Here is a 24,518-nt window from a genome sequence, read left to right as displayed (position 1 = left end):
ACAATTGGCAGGGATCCTTACTTATAGGGTACATGAGAAGGAGATTAAGGTGCCTGAAGTAAATACCCTACCATTGCCACCACCTAAAAGTATTACTAATGTTTTTACCTTGTTCTTTGATGGAGATTTTTGACGAGTCACAGGAAAAGCAGGGGGAGGGCTAGTATTGCTCAACCCAAGTGGGGAGGTGGTCATGAAAGAGAAGGTCAATCTACCAGGTTCAACTAGCAGCAATGAAGCAGAATACGACACACTACTTCATGGTTTGAAGATGTGCATTGGCCAAGGGATACAACGTCTCATAGTAAAAGGGGATGCACTTCTCATTGTAAAGCAGATTTTCGGCATTTGGGCATGCAAGAATGAAAGCTTAAGGACAAAATTTCATGCCATTCGTAGGTTGTTTAATCAATTTGAAGAAGTGCAACTATATCATAGTCCTAGGAAACGGAATGAAGATGTCGATTTACTTTCACAACAAGCAGTTACATGTGTTGAGAAAGAAGTGCAGGTCATCATGGTGGCAGCAACTGTCAAGCAACCGAGATACCAGGGATTGGAGTCATTGACTCCCATTATTAGCTACATTTTGGAGGGTGAGTTTCCACAAGACTTCACGAAGGCTCAGAAGAGGAGACTCATGAAAAAGGCAAGCGTGTATCTCTTTCTAGAAGGATCCCTTTATCAAAGAGGGAAGGATCAAGTGTGCAGAAGAGTACCAACTATTGAGGAAATCCCAACCATTCTAAAAGGTTTGCATGAGGAAGCGTGTGGTGGTCATTTTACACAAGAGCTCACTGCAAAAAAGATTTTTCTTGCCGGATATGTTTGGCCAAGCTTGCACATCGATGTTCAACATTGGTGTAAAAGCTGCCACAATTGTCAGATTAATGGAAACAAGCGTCTGTTACATGGTCCACGTCAGCTAGTCCTTGCAAATGGTCCGTTTGAAAAATGGGGCATTGATGCTATGGGTACATTGCCCATTACTAAAAATGAAAAATTGTATATCTTGGTGTCCATAGACTACATGACTAGGTGGGTAGAAGCTCAAAGTGTGGCAAGAGTGAATGAGAAGACAGTTAGCAAGTTTGTGTACACTCACATTTGTTGCAGATTCGGCACACCTTTGGAGATTGTTTCTGATAATGGTCTAGGGTTTAGATACATAGTTAAGAAGGCTTTCAATTCAAGTTACTATCAACTTATGGACTTGAATGGGAAAGAGCACTCCAGGAAGGTAAACGGGTATCGCTTGAAGCCTTATTTGAGTCGCCTTCTACCAAAGGATCTACCAACGATCTGTCAAAAGGCAGCTATCTCATGTAGGTATTGTTCTGTGAAGCATGAGTGTAACTCAAACCAAAATTCTGAGGGTCCAAACAATGAAGACCTCGTCAAGGACTCTAAAGCACTCTCTTTGGAAAAGATGCTCTATGATGGTACATGAATATACCATCATCCTGGGGGAGGGCTAATGATAGCCATTTTTCGGCTCTCCGTAATTGCCATAGTGAGTTAACCCACCCTACCAAAATCATCCAAACACTGTGGCTATCCCTACCATTTCACTGTATATAGGTCTGTGTGAGTTAGGGAACTTTTCCCATATCTTCTTAAAAACCCTCAATTAGCTAGTCATTGGGCTAGTTGAGCCAAAAAAATTAAAAAAAAAACTATATTATGGCCCATTTGTGTGTAAATATTTCATTGTATATAGGGCCTAAATATAAGGATTTTTCATAATTATTTTGGTATTTATCTAAATATTTATACTTAGGTGTGTGTTATTTATGCTATGTACATTGACTCACCATTACCATATTTTTTCTTACCATTTTGCATACTCTTTATTCCATATAAAAATAATTTCATGCAAGCTTCTCTTATTTTTGGTGTAATTCCATCCCAACAAAAATCCAAAAAAACTAGTTCTATTTATGTGTATATTTTTTCACTATTGTAATTTTTTCGTTCCTACATCTACTCTCTATTACTCTCATAAATTAGACCACAAAAAATATTCATCTTTTTATGGTAGACTTATAATGAGAGAGATTTATTTTGACCCCTTTATATTTTTTCCACCTATATTATTTATATTTGACATGTACATATTTTTTTTAGACCCCTCAATATTTGATTTCCTTAGTTGTACTATTCATTTATATCATGATCTCAACAATATCTTCAATTATAGACCTACCAAATAAGGTCAAGGGTATGTGGAACGCATGCATGCACCATGGGGGGCTCACTCTTGGAGGTATTCAAAAGAATCATCCAAAGAAGGACCTCACAAGGACCTTGTGTAGTGAAAAAAACAGTCGGTTTTGTTGAATTTTTAAAGATCACATGCTCCCCGAATTTGAAAAGGTGATACAAACAAAAGTTGTAGCTCGTAAGCTGAACTTTGACCTCAAAGTTTTTCATATTTTTTTGAGCTACGAGCTGTGAGCTATGATTTTATTGGTGGACCCCAGTTTGCCCATGCTATGCAGCCACACTCCCTCTTCCACTTTATCATTTTCCTCTTTCACACACACTCCTCCCTCTCCTTCCCACTCCCAAACCTGCAACTCCCATGTCCTAATTCACCCTCTTCACCATTCCCACATCTCTCACACCTCCATAGCCTTCATCCTCCATTTCTACATCCTATGTGTCCCCCTTTCTCTCTACATATATGTCCATATTACCATACTCTCTTCAGCTTTGTAAAAAAAAAAAATCATCAGAAATCCAAGGATAACCTCTGCAAATGAAGGCTTTTATCATGAATTTTCCAAGGTTTGAAGATAACATAGCTTCATCGACACGCGCTACTTCGCCATGCTGATCGCTTCTTCTTTCGGTGCTATAAAGATGTGAATGTCAAAGCTTCAACCTCTCTTTACAAGCTCATCCCTTCTCTAACTTTTCTCATCATATATCTCACCATTTGGTGAATGATTTTGTAAATATTTTTTAGTGATAATTACTAGCTACTAACCACTAACCTTATTGTAAAATGCACCCTCTACTAGAGTAGGCCCTCCCAAATTATTCACTCAATCCCTCTCTCCTTTCATCCTCAATAATTCTCTTCCCTTGAGCCCACATCCATGTGACTCAAAGGACAAGAGAGACCCACCCTCATTAAAAAAAATAAAAATATGCATAATCTTTTATTCCTTCAAATAAACTTGATTAGGCCTAATCCAAATCGGGGATTCTAAAACCTATAAATAGAGCCCTTCTCTCCCTTGTAAATCACATGATCACACTACACCACACCATTCTCAACACATAACACACCACTCTTCAAGCCTAGTTGTGTAGAGTGTGTGCATTGTGAGTGCTCTATTCCATCACTACACATAGGTGCATGGAGAAGCTTGAAGTTAGTTATGCCATCTAGAGGAGTGGAGTGTATGCCATACTCTTCACCACACTTGTAGCCTACTCTTGTGCATAAATAAGATTTATAGTTTTGGGTGCAATTTTATGTTGCAACTACGACTCCTCCCTCCAAATTGACTTGATAAGTTGGCCCATCAGGTGGTTGAAGGTATATTGTCCTTGAAGTTTGTTGTGCCATTTCAAGCTTGGTGGTTTGAGGGCTTGTTGAATTGTTTGCCAAAACTGTGAATTGTAAGAGGGTGCTCGGTGAGAGGGCTCCCGTGACCCTAAGACAATTTGTGTATTGGCAACAAAGTCAAGTTTTGTGTTGTCTCTCTATTTCTCATCAAGCTTTGTGTGCATCTAGTCTTTAAGGCTAAGACTAAGTTGCTCAAGTTGATTTGTGCTCTTTACCTCTCTCTGGCGTGGTGAATGTTTGTGTTTGGTGTGTGTGGCTATCTTGCGTTCCCCTCTCTTTGTGCGTTTGAGTACAAGGAGATATCACGTGCGTCCTAGTTCGCATCTACAACTAGGTGGTGCCCCTTTTCTTGTTTGGTTTCTGGCTGTGGGTTGTTGTTGTCTCTGATTGTGCTTGCCCTAGCCCCAATTGAGCAACACGGGAGTCTCGAAGGGTGTTTAGAGGCCGCTCTTCTTGTTGCCCGCTCCGGACCGCCTCAATAGCAGAAGAGGATACAGCTCATGCCGCCCAACAAGCAAAGGCTGGGAGCTCCAGACCTTTAAAAATTCCTTAGAGAGTAAAAAAAAATGCAAGAAAGAAAAAGGACAAGCTAACACCTGAAGAGCAACAAGCCCAAGAGAAGAGGAGGAAAATGTACTAAAATGACCCTCCTCAATGGGCTAGACAAGTGGCTCCTCCACCACCGCCAAAAGTGCATAACAAACGGCGATGGAAGCTAGACACGGTTGCTCTACGTGAGATTCGGAAAAAAAGAGCACCGAGCCAATAATACCAAAGGTAGATTTCTCTTGAATGGTGAGAGAAATAATGGATGAATATTCAAATTCTGTTACACGTATCTAGCGTGCAGCTCATTGGCCTTACAAGATGCCACCGAGGATATTTTGGTGTAGTTGCTACAAGATGGAGTATCTTGTATGGTGCATGCTAATCGAGTTACTCTAAAAAATACAAATCTAGCTCTAGCGACCAATTTGAGGAATGGAGGGTGTCTCCATAAGAATTAGTTTCCCCATGTAACCTCTATTTATGAGATTTGTAAAATTTCCATATAATATGAATGAGTCAATTTTCTACCATTCGGTGTAACTGTAATGGTTAATTGTGTACTTTCTATTGTTGAAGTATTTGAATTAAATCAAGCTGTTATTAAATCAAGCTGTTAGATTTCACCTCCTTGACATCCGACAGGTGCTTGGATGGTCGAGGCGGTGTGAACAAGTTGCAAAAAAAATTTTATTAGCCAATATATGCAATAGAAAAAAGAAAACAAAGGACAAGATTATTGTATATTGCTTTGGATATTACATCATGGGGCTGGTTGGTTTTTGTGTATATTACATCTGTAGGTATAGGGCGAATGGCATACTTGACACCAAGGGTGTTTACAATGTCCTCTGGGTTTGTCACCCCTTGAACTAGGCTTAAGGCACAATGGGAGAGGACTAACCTAGAGTGCTTTCTTGTAAAGGCATACAATGCCGCCTCCTAGTCCACCAAGATACACTTGTGAGCATTAAGGGTAAGGGAATCTTTAGCAAGGATGGCACTTAATGATTTGCACTTGCTTGGAGAATTCTATGTGAGAAACTCAAAGAATGGATGGCCCTAGATGGCCAAGGTAGTGCCACAGGGAGCTATCTCTACGCATAGGAACTTTGCGTGAACCACCACTACAAGAGGCTATTCATATTAACGACGCTCACATAGCGACGCTCAAAAAAAAAATTCCTGGCGTCGCTATATGAGCGACGCCGACTGGGCTAAAAAAATAACAGAGAGCGTCCAAAAACTCAGATCTCAGATCTGAGTTTTTCGGCGCCCTCAAGCAAGGAGCAGGTAACGCTCTCCCTCTCTCTCTCTCTCTCTCTCTCTCTCTCTCTCTCTCTTTCTTCTCCACACACACACACACACACACACACGAGGAGAGGAAGGAGAGCCAGGTATGCTCCTTCCCTCTCCTCACTCTCATGTTCCCTTCCCCTCTTTCTCTCTCCCTCTCTCTCTCTCTCACACACACACATACACACACACACACATAGTGTTTTTGAGAGAGAGAGAGAGAGAGAGAGAGAGAGAGAGTACAAATATAAACAAAAACGCACACACACATACATAAACAAAGAATGCACACACACATTGAGAGAGGAAAAGAGAGAGAGAGCATGCATAAACAAAAAACGCACACATTGAGAGAGGAAAAGAGAGAGAGAACATGCATAAACAAAAAACGCACACATTGAGAGAGGAAAAGAGAGAGAAAACATGCATAAACAAAAAAACGCACACACATTGAGAGAGAAAGAGAGAGAAACTAATTTAACGTCGTACGAAACTAATTAAAATTAAAAGACCTAAAGATCTAGCCGACGAGGAGTTGAACTCAAGACCTATTATTCAAGAGGGAAATGGCATAACCAATCTATCATACTTGGCATGGGTGATAGAAAGGTTATACCATTTATCTCTTTTTATTGGCACACACATCCACACATGCGCACACACACAAGAAGAAGAGAGTTATAACGTCGTAGGAAACTATCCTAAAAGATGTTAAAGATTAGGTTAGATGTAGACTTATGTTAAATTAGATTTAGGTTTATTTAAGTTAAATTAGATTAGATTTAGGTTTATTTTTAATTAGATTTATGTTTATTTACGCTAGATTTAGATTTACGTTATATTAGATTAGATTTAGGTCTCCATAGACTGCGATGCCTGCATGAAGCGGGTGAAGAAAGCCCTCAATGGAATATAGGGTATTGTTGCCTTCACTCATGGTGGGCTCCGTCGATCCAAAAGTACTGGTGAAATGTCTTCAGAAGATAGGAAAGAAGGTGGATCTTCAGGGCGGCAAGAGTCACTACATCCCCGACACAATGACCATCTAGACAACCTCTAGTCATTCAACAGCAACTTCAAAGTTAGTAACAAGAGCAAGAACGGCCTAAAGGGCCAATTGCTATCGTCAGATGTGGATGGAGATGAGGCAGCGTCACCGCCGGAAGTTAACTCTCACATCTTTAGTGATGAGAATGCCAACTCTTGCCGAGTTATGTGAAAAATTATGTGTTAAATCAGTTTTAAGGTTCTTATAATCCCTGTTAGTTTAGTTCTTTGTTTTTAATATAACATAATTTACGTTAGATTTAGATTTATGTTATATTAGATTAGACTTAGGTTTATTTAGGTTTACCCACACACACACACACACACACACACACACACACACACACACAAGAAGAAGAGAGTTTTGACGTCGTAGGAAACTATCCCAAAAGACGTTAAAGATTAGGTTAGATGTAGACTTACGTTAAATTAGATATAGGTTTATTTTTAGTTAGATTTACGTTTATTAAAGTTTTATGCTTATTTACGTTAGATCGAGTCCACGCAAGAATTACTTACGGTTTAGGGTTTAGAGTTAGACGAACAGTGAAAAGATCTACTGTGAAAAGATGTTAAGATGCTGTGAAGTGCAACAGCTAGAGAAGAGGCAAAGGGGTTTTGTCCACTACATGCAGTATCATGTAGACGTGGGTCTATAGATTTCTTGTACCCACAAATATAGATATTGACCAATAAAGACTAGATTATAACCCGGTGGTTCTCATCTCTGTGCACCTCTAGACCGAGGTGTGCGGGGATTGGACATGACTAGAGAATGTGAGGTAGAGAGAGAGAGAGAGAGAGAGAGAGAGAGAGAGAGAGAGAGATAAGACGAAGAATGCCAATAGAATATTAAATTTGTTGTCCATGTTATAAGATTTTTATCCTCATTATGAGTAGTGACGAGGATGTGGGACCGTCCAACCGAAACACCTATCTCTCAACGAGGGTCTTATGTCCTTGTAATCAATGCAAGCATGCTGTGCGACCGACAAGACGTGTTTCTTTGCAGCACGTTTGCGAATTTGGCGAGTTCGATCCATCTATTATAGATCGAGTTGTTGCCAATTATAACTCGTGGGACTCTGACGCTGGCCAACAAACAGCAATCTTGCAACCCAATAGACGTGTTCGCAGGCGCTTTGGTCAAGCAGCATATGTGAGGCCACAAGATGTAGCCTCTGACAGCTCGGGGGATGATCATGCAGAGCACATTCCCAATGAGGCAATGTTTGAGCCCGAGATTGATGAAATGATTGAGAGGATCATGGATTCAGAAAGGCTTATCTATGATGATATGAAAAGTGAAGCCGATACGCCATTGTATAATGGAGCATGTATGTCTAGATTGAAAGCACTCCTGGTTCTTCTCAAACTGCAGGCAAAGTTTGGATGGAGTGACACTAGCGTCACAGCGCTTTTCAGGTGATCTATTACAATTAGGTTACTTTAATAAAACTCTAAATGTATAATGATCTGATAGATTTTTACACGACTGTATCGTATTTTTATGTTGTGTAGATTTCTTAAAGAGCACATACTACCAGATGACAATGTGATGCCAGATTCCCGAGATGAAGCAAGAAAGATTTTGCAAAACTTGGGGATGGATTACAATTCTATCCACGCTTGTCCTAATGACTGCATTCTTTTCAGAGGGGAATACATAGACATGGAGAAGTGTCCGAAATGTGATTCCGAAAGATATCGAGTAGATCTCCACGGGACAAAAATTCCACAAAAGGTTTTGCGACATTTTCCTCTGCTTCCTCGCATCAAGCATTTCTTCGAATGTAAGTCCATGGCCGCCCTAGCATCATGGCATGAGGAGAATAAATCTTCGGATGGTGTGCTACGAATTCTTGCAGATTGCGCAGCCTGGAAACATATAGATGGAACATGGTCGGATTTTGCCAGGGAAGCTCGAAATTTGCGCTTAGGCCTGGCTATGGATGGCGTAAATCCATTTGGTCAAAGATCAACATCTTACAGTGTATGGCCCGTTGTCATCGTCAACTACAACATTCCCCCGTGGTTGACTACGAAGAAGGGGCACCTATGGCTAAGCTTGATTGTGCCAGGGCGATATAAAGTGGGGAATATGGATGTGTATCTTCGTCCACTATTGGAAGAGCTACAACAATTGTGGATTGGCATAGAGGTGGTGGAAAGCTTACCGGTTTGAAGTCACACAATTGGCATAAAATGTGTCAGGTACGTTCATAGTGGACCTTAATATCATTGCATAAAATGTGGACTTTAATATCATTGCTGCACATACTTTACAGTTTATTTTACCGGTTGCCATTGAGGGATGTTTGTCTCTCGACATCCGTAACACAATCTACAAACTTGCAAAGCTGGTGCAATGGATCTCACAAAAGGAGATCAACGTAGACTCCATACCATTCGCCAAACTAAATGCTGCGGAGCTTGTGTGCATGTTTGAGAAACATTTTCCTACTACCATGCTAACCATTCAGGTGCATCTTCTTGTTCACATAGTTGATGAGGTGGAAATAGCTAGCACAGTTCATTCCAGATGGATGTTCTTCTTAGAACGTTTCATGAAAACGCTTAAGGGATATGTGCGTCAAAAGGCACGTCCGGAGGGTAGCATGGCAGAAGGTTAGTTGGTATCAGAGTCCCTAGTGTACATTGGAGAGTGGCTAGACGGATTTGATAAATCTCGGGACACGCTATGGCGAACCATAGATGATGAGCGTATATCTGGGATTGTCATGTGCAATCTCGGTATTGAGAAGAAGATGACGGAAGATCTAGAGGCTAAAATCAACCGATTTTGCATGCTTCACAATCCAGTGATGCAAAAGTGGATTTCACAATATGAGGATGCAAAGCAAGAGCGACAAAGGGCACGAATCGAGTGGAGACGGGGAAGACAACCACCGATGCACTATCCGATGGTTTTGGAGAGCCTACCAACCTTCATGAGCTTAAGATGGTTGCACAACCAATTGAAAAGCGCACAACAATGCGGTGACGAAGTGACTGAGGAAGAGTGGGAGTACTCTCGGGGTTGTGCGACCAAGGTAAGTTTGCAATGTACGACTAGCTAGTGACTTTATTTCTAAACGTTTGAACGGCCACTCATAATCTTTGTTCATTGTAGTATAAGTCATACACAGCAGCATGGTGTAAAGGTCGACATTTTAGGGTGGAACGAATCGACAAAAAGCGTTTTACTCAAGATTGTGGAATCATGGCAAAATTTGAACAGTCTAGTCGACGACGTTCCTCTGATGCAGATCCTGTGGTGGCGGAACTCACTTACTTCGGCACGCTGCAAGAGATTTTGAGGATCGATTACAGAGGATTTTTTGTCGACTTGTTCGATGTGCAATGGTTCAAGATAATCATGGAGGGTCGCAACGCTACTGTGCGTAGAGGAGAGTCTGGTTTTCTTGAGGTGGATTCTACTAAGAAATGGACTGACCTAAGAGACACTTTCGTACTACCCGAGCATTGTGAACAAGTAAGTATGGAAATAGTTAACATCCCCCTTTTACAAGTTATGTGCTTGAAAGCTCTCATGTAAGTTATGTGGCTCTAGCAGGTAATATTTCATCCTACAAAGTCTACATCAAACTGGTAGGACGTCATAGAGGTAGCCCCTCGTAGTGCAAGGACGTATGAAGGCTACCATGTGCCAATCACAACAGCATCAATGGAGGAGATCAGAGAAGATGCTCAATCAGAAGCCGCTGCGGTGGTGCCAGACGAGCATCAAGATGCTACTACTCTATATGGGGTGCATGCAGAGGAGCTACAAAATGAAACAGAGGATATGTGTTTAAACGGAGAGCTCTATATAGATATAGGAAGTTATGCTGAGTTATGCGAGGATGAGAGAGAGATCTCTTAAAGCCACAAATATTGTATTTGAACAATTTTGCTCCGTGTTGTAAAAGCTCTGGCTCTCTAAGTACCTTCCATGGTGTATAACGCTCTTTTCTACTCGCGCTCACATCTTTTGATTGAAAATTCTGAGTTTTCGACTTGCCTCTTCTATCACTCAATTCATTGCGTCATTGTATTTAATGGTCTTTGCGTCATTGTCTACTCTATTCATTCAATATTAAGTTTAAATATTCGTGTGTTTAATGCAGGTATGGATGATGAGGAGTTTCTTTCTTCTTTGTCACCGCAGCAGAGACAGTGGTACGTGGAGCATCATTGCTCTGGCGCATCATCGCGCGTTCCTACTCCATCCGCATCTCCCTCTCTTTCGGAGCATTCGGCGCGCTCCGAAGCTTCCCCGTCGACGAGACGAGCTTCACACTCGTCTAGACACCGGCGCTCTAGTGGTGGCAGTGGCGGTTGTTGTGGGGATTCCACCACCGATGCCTCCACACCGCCTCGTGTTCGACGAGGCTCTTTACCCTCCCCTTCTTTGCCCGCCCCCACACCAGCCACAGCATCGCCATCTACGCCAGGTTTTGCACGGCTGACTGTTCCTAGTAGCTACACACCTCTACCTACTCTGCCAGGAGCCACCCCACTCGACACTCCTCGCTTCGGGGCCCAGACGCCGGTGGAGACACCTGACGTCCATACCCCCATCGACACGCCGCTAGAGACCCCTGCCGGGACACCGAGGTTCACGCGTCACCGACCAGAGGGCTTGCCTTACTCCGTCGACTTCAGCGACGGCATCATCATGGAGGATGACGGCAAGAAGGTGATCTCGCGCATGCGTGGTCTTTGCTCTCAGCTGTTTAGACACTACATACTAAACAAATGGAGTGAAGTATCAAGTGATTTAAAAAACAGAGTCATCAGCATACTTCATGATGAGTTTCCCGTTCCAACACGGGATCAGCGCTTCAATGAAGACCTGATGAAGATTCGAATGCGCGAATACTGCAAACACAAGCGTTCCGAAGTGCAAAAGGCAATCAAGCATGGGTGGAACAGGCTAGATTGGCTATCCAAAGAAGATTGGAAGAATGCGAAGAAAGCAGTGCGCGAGAATCCCGACAAGTGGAAGCAACAAAAGGATGCATCCAGAGCGCGAGTAGAGGCAGGGAGCTCGCACCACTTGGGGAGCGGTGGATGGGCATCATTTGAAGCCGATTTTGTAAGTGTTTTCGCATTGCTCTTTATGTTCGATAGTTTAGGGTTTATGAGTTTTTTAATTCTAACATAATGAACTCTTTGTATGTTTTGACAGTGGTCGATGACAGGACGTGATCCCACACCGTACGAGCGCGAGTACGCAGCCAGAAAGGGCTTAAACGCCCTGATGGACATTCTCAGTTCTCGCGGCGGCATGGTTAGTATTAGGGTTTACTCTTTTCTATTTTTTGTATTGTTTTATAAATGTCGTTATATGTTTATACTTACTGAAAGCTGTCTTATTGTCTTTTTTTGCAAAATCCGACAGATACGCCGCTTGGACGCAATGAGACGTCTGACTAGACGACGTCAGTTTAGCCGTAGCTAGATAGCATTAGTTTAGGGTTTCTCATAGCTTATGTATCATGAGACGGATTTTATACGTCTTTTTGAACCATGTATATTATTACATTTGTCACCGCAGTTCATTTTGCCAATCAATTCTTTATGCCTATGATGTTGTACAATTGTCATTATTACATTTGCCAATCAATTCATTTTGCCTATGATGTGTACAATTGTCAATTTTACGCTTGTCAATTTTGCAAACAATGCGTCTTGTGGGTGACTATTTTGGGTCTATTATCTACCCTTGCACTTTTTTTAAAAAGTGAATCAAGTACAATATGGTTGATGGGTGGCAGGGCATTCAATGCCCTGTCACCAAAAGAAAATCCTCTCAGGCGTCGCTATAACCGTCGCTATTTATGGCTCTGTAGCGTCGCTATAGACTTCTGTGTAAACGTCGCTATAATCGTCGCTATGAGCGTCTCTATATAGCGACGCATATAGCAACGCCTATAGCGTCGCATATAGCGACGCTCTCGTAGCGAAGCTATTAGCGACGGTTTTAGCAACGCCGGGGGTTATAAAAACCCAGTGTATTTCCGTTGCTAATAGCGTCACAAGAGCACACAACCTCTTGTAGTGCACCAGTATGCATTACAAACTTGTCAACATGGTATGCGGTCTATAAAACGTTTTAAACAACTTCAACACTTGCTATAGGGTACAATAGATTATCGATAAGGTTAAAAAGTGGTTACCTCAGTTTCTTCATCCATCTCTTCAAGAGTTTTCCTTGTAAGGTCGATGCTAGAGCAATCTTCTCCACCCATAATGATCAGCGGTTTGTGTGGACGAAAAGCGCTTTTTGGTATGCTTTCATAAAATGAGGCACATGATATGATTTTGATAAGTGTATTTTCCACGGTTTGTACCAAATTCTATTTGTATTCACTAGGGAGGAAAGAGAGGATTCGTGGGAGACCTTGGTCTTCAAAGTCAATTTGAAAGTTGACCTTCTCTTGCTTTCCACTGGGATCTTTCATGCCCACATAGATAGAGAGCACTGAGAGCGATTCATCTTCTCGGAGTCTTGGTTTCATTGGAATGTCATCGAGGAGCAAAAAGTGACAACCATCCACCACCACTGCATGCAAAGTTAGAATTTGGAGGTCAAGAACTTCCTCCAACACCTCGTCTCCCCTTATCATCCAATCTTCCTCCCAAGTGGAGCTAGGATCTTGTAGGAGGACGAGTGCCATAGAAGCTTCAGCCTGCTCATCAACCTCTTCAATAACTTCATTTGATTTTCCCTCCAGAATGGTCACAAGAGGTTTCTGATTGGCCTTTTCCTTTGATTTTCCCTTCTCCATGCCCTCAAGCACAAGCAAGACCATAACCATATACAAAGAAATGAATTGGGTGCCTATGCACCCCATGCCCAAGTCGATGAGGTCATCCTCATCCTCTATCATGCAGTCCCACTCAGTAAGCCCTTTTATAAACCTCAACAAGTGATAGTGAAAGTTTTTGTTGGCCGCATAGAGGTAGAATAGAAAATCCACTGGCAACCACGGCATGTCGGATCCCTCAAAGACTATTGCATATTCTTCCATGTGCTCCATCATATGTAGTTAAGAAAGCTTTGGAATCCCTCTACATGAAGGTTAGCAGTGGCATGCATGTCGATCGTCCCCTCAAACACACAGGCTAGTTCATGTGCACAATCTGCAAGTCTTATCTTCTGTAGTTGTGTGAGAAGTGCATCAGAAGATGTTTCCATAGGTTTGTTTACAAAGAATATGGGAAGAGAGCTGAAAGCTAGTGTTTTATGAATGTGAGAAATGAAGTTTAAAACCTAGAGAGTCACTTTTATACTCAATGTCACTTTTTAAAAGTACTTGAAATTAACGTCAAATTAAATCAAAACTATAATCATAAACAAAATCACGTGACAAGTCATTGAAAGACACCAACATTGAAAGTATTCACGCTCCAAATTAAAAAACTTGCACATTTCAATCAAAATATTGAACAAATTAAAAATGAAAAAGAGATTCAAAACACCATATGTATTAATGGGAGCAAATCTTTTATGTTAATACATCGCAGAAAACTAGTGTTTTCACATAGAAACCTCTTCTCTTTTTTGGAACGAACAACCTTTTCATTGATTACAAAAGATATTGATTGGGCAAGGTATATCTAAGATTAAGATACTAGAAAAGGTGACTGAGATTCCATTCGTTATTCACCAAGATGTCGTGCACTGCATTATCATGGAGCCATATTTGTAGATCAATTAATTCTCTAGCAGCAACATCATAGTCTAGTGCCTCCCATTTTCCCTTTTTTAGCTTCTATCTTCTATAGGGAAAGACAATTGACAAGGTTTGCTTCACAACATGGTATATTCACACCACATTCTCAGCAACTACATATCACTTGATTGTATCTCCCTGTGGTGGTTGACCACCTTAGTCTCCCATCCAACTGCAAGGAAGCTGTTGATCGCACTTTCCCCTTTGCAAGTCCACATTGTTGGTGTCCTGTGAACACTCTGCAATAGAAAGATAAACACAAACACATGAAGGGACATAAACCAAGTTAGGGAAGCTTTGTGGGAACCATAGGTGCACTTCATTGATAAATGCACATCCGCCTCGATTCTTCTTTTCGTTGCTATGATCAAGGCACTATCTGGCTTAGGCCATTCCATACTCTACAAGGTTGGTGGACTGGAGAAACATTACCATACCCAATTTGTCTAGGTGTTACATAAGTCTAGTTTTTTTTTATAAAAGTACCATGAGAGAATCTCCACGGATGGAAAACCAGCATAGATCAGCTTTCCAAGGTGAACGTGGATGGCCTCAAAAGTTCTTGTGATGGACTCTATTGGCTCCCACTCTACAAAATTGGATGGGAATACATCTGCAAGCATGAAAAAATTATAGACATCAAAGCAGTATATACGACAGAAATACAAAATATACAATCTAAACACTTGACAAAGGACTGAAATTACAGCTTGCAAGAAACCTCGATGGAGCCATTGTTGTCTCTAGCTTTAGTTGTGAAGCAACATACACATGTTACACCTTTGCAAGTTTCTTGCCGTCATGGGTTTTCTTGAACTCCATGATCCTTCCCCTTCAATGATGTGCTTGAGAAGCCATGTGTATCCTTGAGACCTTGAGTGCACCTGTTGAGCAGGGCTGCATTGTCACCCACATCAATCATTTGAACTCCATCATCACCCAACATCCAGTGTCATCTTGTACATTCCTGCATGAAATGGAGTCAATGACACTCCTAGGTCGTTGAGTACTTGATGATGCCATGGGGAATAGTGGCACAACCTGCAGACAAACACATATGATTAGAAATTTCACATCCATGTTCTCAGCTGTATAAAGATCAAGATTCTTGATGGTACACAAAGACGAAGGATGCCACTTACTACTATATTGCTCCACCTGCTTGTTGACTGAATGGGGAAGATAATGTTCCAAAGCTTCAGAGGGAAGTAAGGGAGCACAATGGAGAAGGAGCAAGAAACCTGTTAAGGAAAGAAAGAGGGATGATCTAGCAGTAGGATGTGTTGCAGATCTTCAGCTTTAGGTAGAGGTTCTTAGTGAGGCTCATGGAGAGATGGAGAACTTCAGCTTGAGGAGAATGCGGTAATCTTGAGGAGGGAAGGAGGTTCAAACTTCTACTCTAAAGTTTTTGGGAGGGAAAACTAAAAGGAAGGAAAGAGAAGAAACTCTTGCAAGGTGAAGTGAAGAGAAGTGAGATATGGTACAATAGAGAGAGAGGGAGGGAATGATCAACATGTTTTGGAGGGACACCCTTTTAAGAGAGAGGAGGGGAGAGACTGATAGCCACTAGAGAGAGAAAGAATTGGTTTTTACTCAACTATTTAGAGAAAAGTTTAATTTTTTGAATTTTTTAGAAATTTTCTCTTTATATTTTATATAAGAGTACACGTTTGACCACTTACTTTTAGGCTCATGACAAATAAAGAGGCCCCCTTAGACCCCATTCCCTTCCTAATGATTGTGTCCACGGCAATGATATAATTTCAATTGAGGACATAGATGACATGATAGGTGCACGAAGGCAATCTCTATAGCTTGTCAGGCTGAGATCATCCCACACATACAACACTCCAGAAGGCCAACTAAACTAAAATCAAGAATCTCACTACTCTCAACTACACCACCCAACCCACATACACACAAACGGAAGGAAACTGACCAATCCATACCAAAATCATACAAAACTTAAGGAACACCATCCGCTCACTAGGATACACCTATCCCAAAGCCTCTACACTCAAAATCCTCAAACCCATTTGTGACAAATGCGTATGAAGATAGAGCAAAATTTTGAAAGTGCTCAAAACAAAAATCTATAAAAACCTATTTATAGCTTATGTTTCCACAATTCTAACGACTACTTGCAGGTAGAAAACAGATATCATTTGATACACTGACAACCACAAATAGCTCGTAGATGCGTTAGCACACGTGCTCCATTTCGCATGGAATGCTTGGCATTGTTGCATAACTCTCTCCAAGCCTATCTCAATGGTGCAATCGGATCTCCAATGCGATGAGTAAGCAAGGAGTAGTGTCAGGATGAAGCTCTCTCTCTCTCTCTCTCTCTCTCTCTCTCTCTCTCTCTCTCTCTCTCTCTCTCTCTCTCTCTCTCTCTCTCTCTCTCGCACACACACACACACACACACACACCTAGTCAATGACAGCACAAAACCTTGATTAAGGTTAAAGTTCTATTTAAAAAATGACCTAGGTACCTTATATACTAAATCTACCATAGGTTAAACCAAAAATAGAGTTCAATGGGTCAAATGGCTTTGTATTTACAATCTGGAAGTGCCATCGCACCCCGGCTTCTACAGCTAGAATAGCTACTCATTACAAATTATGTTTTTAACCATAATTTGCATCATTTCATAACTCTCAAAAAATAAGACTTTGGTACGAGAATTGAGTTATGCCATATTTTTGACTCATGGGTCAATAGCCTCCTCAAGCTTCTTGGGATCTTGAATCTTGGCATGATTCTTAAGCTTTGGTGTCAAACCACGGATAAACCCACGCACTTGCTGAAAGGTATCTAGCCCCTTCAACTTGAGAATGAAATCCCGATAGTCCAAGATATATTCCAATGATTCCAACGGTGTTTTATGATGTTGCATGGAACACATATCCCAAGGCGACCAATTTTTGTCCACTTCATTTGTGGGAAGAAATTCCTTTCTAAATACAGCCTCAAACGCTAACCAAGTGTGTTGTATGATGCCCTTCTCTTGGAGAGACATCTAACATTTATAGGCCTTATCTTCTAATGTCAAACTTGTCTTCAATGCCTCAATTGTATCCAAAGTACATTGCAGATTTGAATCCAATCCCACTTACTGAGATAGACATTCAACGCATATTTATTGTGTTCTCTTTCCTCTTTCTTAAAAGTTGGTGGCTTTGTATTTTACAACAAATCGTCCACCTCCTTGTGTGTGAGAGAGTGCAAAGAATCCAGAGGGGGACCTTGTTCCTGATTAGATCCTTGCTCTTACATATGTGTATCAGTAGAGCCCTTGGCCTACTGTTGCATATATTGCACTATTAAGTTGGATAATTTAGTAACATTATCATTGAAAGATGAAAATTTTTTATCCATCACAGACATGTGTACTTGAAGTGCTTGAACCTCTTGAATATCAAGCAATTCATAGCTATCATTCCCTCCCCTAGCCGAGCAGGGGGTGGGTGCAATTATTGAACGAGGGATGAAAAGCAAGCAAGGGGAAAAAATTGAGCGAAAGGAAAGCTAGGATTGAATACATTGACCATACACTTTAATGTTTCTTGAATTTTTGCTTTTGCTTGTACATTCTTCCAATGTGGAAATTCTATTTAGGTGACATGGATCCCAAGTAAAATTTTATGGGAAACCTATCCTCATGGTACATAATGTCTACAATGTCATTATCCTCCTTGAGAGTATCCAGACGCGGGTATAAATTGGGAGGGTTAGGTGCATGATGCTCAAAATCAAACGTGTGCGGCATGTTGATGTCTCAAACCATGCAGAGTATGTATTGTGCTAGCAAGAAAAAAGAAAGTACCTTAAAAAAATCACCGATTGAGAGCAGTTCGTAACCACCATAATTGCCAGTAATTATCCTTGCTACTTGCTCCGTTGATTTTGGAATTTTGTCAAAAACTTGTCGGCAAATACCTTGTCTATTTTGATTGTTAAAATCTGAAAGATTTTGGGAGAATCCATTGTTGCTAAGGCTCCCTTCAAACTTGCTAGCGGTTGGATAGATGTCATCGCTTGAATCTCCAAGTCGTTTGTAGTTGTTGTCCAAGAAGAACTTCAACCTTCTGAATAACTGGATCGTGCTTTGATTCTTGGTAGATGTTTTGAATTTATAGAAAATCAATTTAATGGTTTGCCTTGGATGCCTCAACATCACCGTATGATCTTGATGTGCTTTCTTGAAGCCCCTACCAGACCTCAAAGGAGGGTAACAAGAGAGCAAGGAGGAAGGGGGCAGGGGAGTGACATGGGCACCCTCCCTTGCGTTTATCAAACCCTAAAGTTTATTTTTTAAAAAATACTTCTTGGCTATGGTGATTAGCTACAGTAGCAGCAGTGTAGGGACGATTGGATGGAGAGAGAGAGAGAGAGAGAGAGAGAGAGAGAGAGAGAGAGAGAGAGAGATGGATTTCTCTATGTAGTTCACGCTAGTGATGGTTAGTTCTCCCCTCAATCCTGCGCTCACAAAGAGCCCAACAACGCCCTTTGATGGAGGTCAGGCTTTGATCCCTCTCCACTCTAAGCAGCCTTCCACGTGCCGGTTCTTCTTGTTCTTTGTTGGAGCTCGTGCAATGGCCATCATCCTCCTCGATTTTCATGAACATGCACAAGAAGCTTCAATGAAGAATGAACATGAGTTGCTTTTTCTCAAAGATTGCCTAGCTCTTGATACCAATATAAGAGACCTAGGGACTACCTTGGGGATACCTCCACCCTACCACCCTTTATATAGGTCCTTGGCCCTATGTATATAGTATCCCCATGTCCACACATTAGCAGTTGGCCGTTGGCGTGGTTCCATGACCCACCTCGGTCTCCCTTGGCCTTATATGATAACATTGTTCAATAGCAAGAGGATGCAAACTCTCTAGCCAATTATTGTAGAGCACCAAGCCTATATTAGAGGCTACTTTTTAATGAATCAATTACACTTTGAGCATCATCATTGTGTCTATACTCTCTCTCTCTATATATATATATATATTCTCTTGTTTGTGGAATAATCTAACCCTAATCACCATCTCTCTAACTCTATCACTAACTCCATGGTTAAGCTAAGGCTTCACGATCCATAGCCTAATGCTAATCATTGGTGATTAGCATTAGGCTAATCACCAATGGTTAAGCTAAGGTTTCACCCTCCATAGCCTAATGCTAATCATTGGTGACTAGGGAATATGCTTCCACATCAGGTGGTATTAGAGCCAACGGTTTTGTACCTAAGCCTATCACTCAACTAAACTCTATTTTCATTAGCTTAATAATACGCATTCCTAATCACCACTTAGGCATGAGCATGCTCTACTACAGTTTGGTGATTAGGTGAGGAAGAACTCACATTTAGCTTTGGTTGTGTGTGCAATTTTTCAATTAATGTCCATCCTTTGTGTCCATTTTTAGCCCATTTTGCATTAACATTACCCTTGTTGTATTGTTCATATGCTTGTGCAACTTGTGTGCATGCAAATTCCTCCCTCATGCCTTTTTATAGAGTCCTCACTTGTTTTGATTGGATCTGGCTATGGCAAGAGAGCTTCATTCTCAAGCTCAAGGAAATTAATGTGTTTGCTACCCATTGCAATAGCTCTCTAATGAGATCCTAATCATCACAATTTGAGAGCATTATCTCTTTCAACTGTTATGTATCTTTGGGTGTGTATGAATGTGTGTGAATTCCTTGTTGTCCCAACAATAAGAGCTAATTTTTTAGTGCATTGACTACAACCAAATTCTCTTGGGGTAGTGGTAAGCCCAACTTACATTGTCTGTTTGAGGGGGTGGTAGCATGATCAAAAGTTTCTTCCTAATTTTGGAAAGCTGGCTGGACCCAAAGTTTGACTTAAATTTGGCTCACTAGCCCTATTGAGTCCGCAACCGACCGCCTACTCATCTGCCATCCGATAGTGCTCTCCCTACTACCCCTAATTTTTCAATTTGGCAATACCTCGGGGGGTTTCATTGTTCAATACCCCCCTATATAACGTGAATTCGTGGTGTATTAAAAAGACCCCTCTTTATACATGTTAGAATGAATAAAATGACTGCTTATTTTAGGATTTGTTTCAAAATTGAATACAAAAAATCCTTATTTTAATGTATCTTTGCTGAATTTCCTATAAATTTTGCATTTTAAACCCCTCCTTTTGATTTCACATTATACATTAACATGATTACATAGTGCACCCCCTAAGGCAATCCTTGATGAGCTACCACTGTTCTAGTCAAGTCTAGTCAAGTCATCTGTGAGGTCTCCACCCCGCCGTATCAACCAGCGGATTTGATGGTGAACCGAGTGCCCACTAGATCTATTGCGGAAGCAAACAAAATGGTTCAAGGTTCGACTAGCGGACGATATCTCATCACAAGTGAGTCGAGTTCAAGCCTACTAGCAAGGAGATCTAGCTCCACCTCGCAGGGGAAGCGTACTTAAACTATCTAGCGATCCTAAGACCCACCCTCCAAGAGGAGAGAAACCCCGAGCACCTTTTTCCCCGTGTTTCAGAGGCACGTACCCTCGAGATTTCATCACTTTAGGGGCAATGAGTATTACTAATATCGATGTAAGAACTATGGGGACAGAGAGTTCCCGACCAATCGAGACCACCCATCTCGTAGGCATTGGCAACTTGAGCCAAGCCCCCACTTTCCACCCCCACACTCACACTTCCTTGTGTGAACTAATAACTACCGCAAAGGTTGCTCAACATAAACATTCCTTGTTTTAATTCCGAAGCACATTGTTCGTTAAGACAGCCCTTCAACCAATATTGCAAACAACACCAAGACAGTATTCTAGTAGAAATTCTACTCAAAATTATTCATTAAAATTCCAATGTTCTGGAGGTACAACATCCCCCCTCCAGCGAGAGTTCACTCCTCCCGTTGTCGCCTAGCTGGCCATACAACTAGGTATGTCCACCGCATAGAAAGCATGTCATGGACACTCCCACCGCATAGAAAGCAAGACGTGGGTTCCCACCGCATAGAAAGAAAGTCGTGGGTATCCACCGCATAAAAAGAAAGTCGTGGATTCAGGAGCCCTTAACGAGCAACTCTGCCCCCTGTGATCAGTAGGGGGGTCAGGACTGATTCAACATTGGAAATAAAATGAACATGTCGAGCTAAATTTTTCCTAGCAGACATTCTTTCCTATTGCAACCAGCATACCCATCAATCATTTCCTTCCTACTTTAGAACTTAATGTACAATGAATTCAATGTCGAGGTTTCCGTCAGATTTCTCCAACATGTTTGGGGATATGTTCATTCCTAACTAAACATGTGCAATGTTAAATTAAACAGCTTGAATGAAATTATGACCTACCTCTTCCATTTCTTCGTCGATGGCCCATGAGATGGCCGGCATTTGTTCCTCCATGGGAGCTTTTCCCTTTCCATTGACATTGCTTGTTCCTGCCTCGCGGTCGTGGGCACCACCGAAGCGAGTTCTCTTAACGGAAGCCATTTTACTCACTACTTTAAATAATTAGCTTGGAGAAAAAGCTAAGGTTCGCAACCCAATAGATAGATTAGCAACATCAATTAATCCCTCCTATAGGAGAGGTCTAGATTTTTCATATAGAAATCATTATGGATGACACATAATCCTATGGGAACCGGCTCTAAAGATAATTACTCGGCTTACATGATTAAGAATAATAGGATTTCACTAACGGAATTACCAGAGAGATGAATTAAGTATGATTAATCTCTTTCCTAGCAAATAGATGGTGTAGATTCACCTTATGCATAGGTGTAAGAAAAGTCAACTCTTAGAGACTTAATGACGGATTAATTTTCCCTTAATTACATCTTAATGCATAAGAGAAATGAATTTAATTTAGCTACAATATTGATGAGTGACAGAAAGAGTGATTCTCATCAATCTACACAATTACCGGCTTATCGATTAATTACTATGCTACCTAGAGAGAGAAAATTCTAATAATCATGCACTTAATCATTAATTAAGAGTGATGAATGGCTGATAATTCAGCTATGGGATGATGATTGCATAATAGAATATGGTTAAGGAGAAATTAGAGAGTAATTATAGAGAATTATGACTAGGAATAAGCATAATAGACGAGGAATTTAGATGGTCATGAAAAGAATTTACAGAAGGCATTAATTAAACCGTGGTTACCGTGATTAAGGGCTGATAATCTTCTCAATTCTATGATCTAAACGAGCTTCTTGAGGCGAGAATTCGACAGCACCTCCCTCCTTGCTTCTTCTTCAAAAGGTGTGTGTACCGGCAGCACCTCCCCGAGGTGTGCGTGTACTCGGTGTGTGTGTGAGCATGTATGTGTGTGTGTGTGTGTGTGTGTGTAGGTCTTTAAATAGGCTCCTACAAGCTGAAAATCGATTTGTGCTGCTATAATCATCTGAGTGAGCACTCCGTCCTTGCATGGCAAGTCTAGTTGCCTACCCACCAAGTGTCCAGTTGGTTTAGTTAACTGGTTCTCACACTTAGTTGCAAGCTTGGAAACTTCCCAAAGACTCCCACAAGGCAAGAGGGCGCCCCCTAGCTGCTAAAGCTTGTATGGAGTGGCCTGGAACCTGTTCCCACACAGTCCCGAGCCCCCGGTGCCTCCCCGCTCAATTTTTGGAAAAATTGATTTTAGGCTAAAACGGCCCATACAAGTCGGATTTTGACGCCGAAAACTGCTATACGGAGCTCGAACTAAGACATACTGGACCGAGTACCTGCCATATTTAGCAGCCCCAGGGTCCGAAAATGCATTTTTTTCAAATTCGAGGTACGCGTGCAGTTTTTCGAGACAGTCAAAACTAGACGGGTCGGGTGACCAAAAACTTTCTATTTTAGGAATTTTTTTCAAAAAATTTTTTAATTCACATTTGGAAGCTTTAAAACATTCTGAACATCATGGCACTTACAGAATTTGGAAAATTGCTAAAAATAGTAACTTATTCCATTATGTTCATTTCATGGTACAATGGTGCTCTTTTGATCGGGGTCAGAGACCTTACAACCTCCCCAACGTGAAAAATTTGAGATGTCCTCATCTCAAGAATGTGTTTAGGTAATATTTTATGAGTGTTGGTTCGTCCTCCCAAGTTGCATCTTCTTCAAGGTAATCCTTCCACTTTACTAGATGTTCCGTGATAGTTCTGTTGCGTAACTTCCTTTCCCTTGTTTCAAGTACGTAGTCAGGTTGAAGCTCGAGAACTCCTTGTGCTGGCATGACTATCTGATCTGAGTCCAAGAATTGATCAGGGTTAGGAATATCGGGTTTGAGTAAGCTGACGTGGAACACATCATGAACCTTCAAGTTTGCAGGTAACTTTAGCTTGTAGGCGTGGTCACTCACAACCTTAACGATCTCGAATGGTCCACAATACCTTGGGCTAAGCTTCTTATATCTGCCTAGTGATAAGTTGCTTTTCTTTGGTCGGACTCTCAGAAAAACCTTATCCCCTTCTTTGAAGGTTCTTTCTGATCAGTTCTTATCTGCATAGTGCTTCTGTCTATCCTGAGCAGCCTGAACGTCCTGGCGAATAGCTCTAGTCTGTGCTTCCATATCTTCCAAAATCTTTCTAGAGGCTTCTACCCTGACGGTTGGATCTCAGAAGGTCAGTGGTGCTAAACAGTCTTTTCCATAAAGAGCTTTGAAAGGTGACATTCCAATGCTTCTGTGTTCGGAAGAGTTGTAAGCATACTCCACCAAAGGTAGATATTGTAACCACTTCTTTGGTTCTTGCGAACAATAGGCTCTGAGAATGTCCTCGATGACTTGATTAACTCTTTCAGTTTGCCCATCTGTCTGGGGATGATACGCTGTACTGAAAGCTAATTGTGACCCAATAGATTGGAAAAGAGAAGTCCAAAATTTTGATGTGAACTTGGCATCTCTATCACTGACGATACGCTTGGGCAGACCATGTAACCTAAAAATCTCCTTGATGAATACCCGACTAATATCTGAAGCAGTAAAGGTTGTCTTTACGGGTATTAGATGAGCCACTTTTGTGAGCATATCAACAACCACGAAAACAGAATCATACCCTCCTGTAGAAGGTAATCCTGTAAATAAATCCATACTAATGCATTCCCATTTCATCTGGGGTATGTCAAGAGGTTGGAGTTCCCCTGGTAGCTTGATCCTTTCGGCCTTTATCCGCTGACAAGAAAGACACTACCTCACATAGCGAAGTATGTCTCCTTTCATTCCAGTCCAAAAATAACTTCTCCTAACAGCATGAAGAGTCTTAGCATAGCCTGGATGTCTAGATGTAGGGCTATCGTGTGC

Source organism: Adiantum capillus-veneris, chromosome 1 (assembly GCF_014529385.1).
Source record: "Adiantum capillus-veneris isolate H3 chromosome 1, ASM1452938v2, whole genome shotgun sequence".
In the NCBI taxonomy this organism is placed as follows: Eukaryota; Viridiplantae; Streptophyta; class Polypodiopsida; order Polypodiales; family Pteridaceae; genus Adiantum; species Adiantum capillus-veneris.
The sequence above is the reverse complement of the archived record's forward strand: the minus strand, read 5'-3'. Positions refer to the sequence as shown.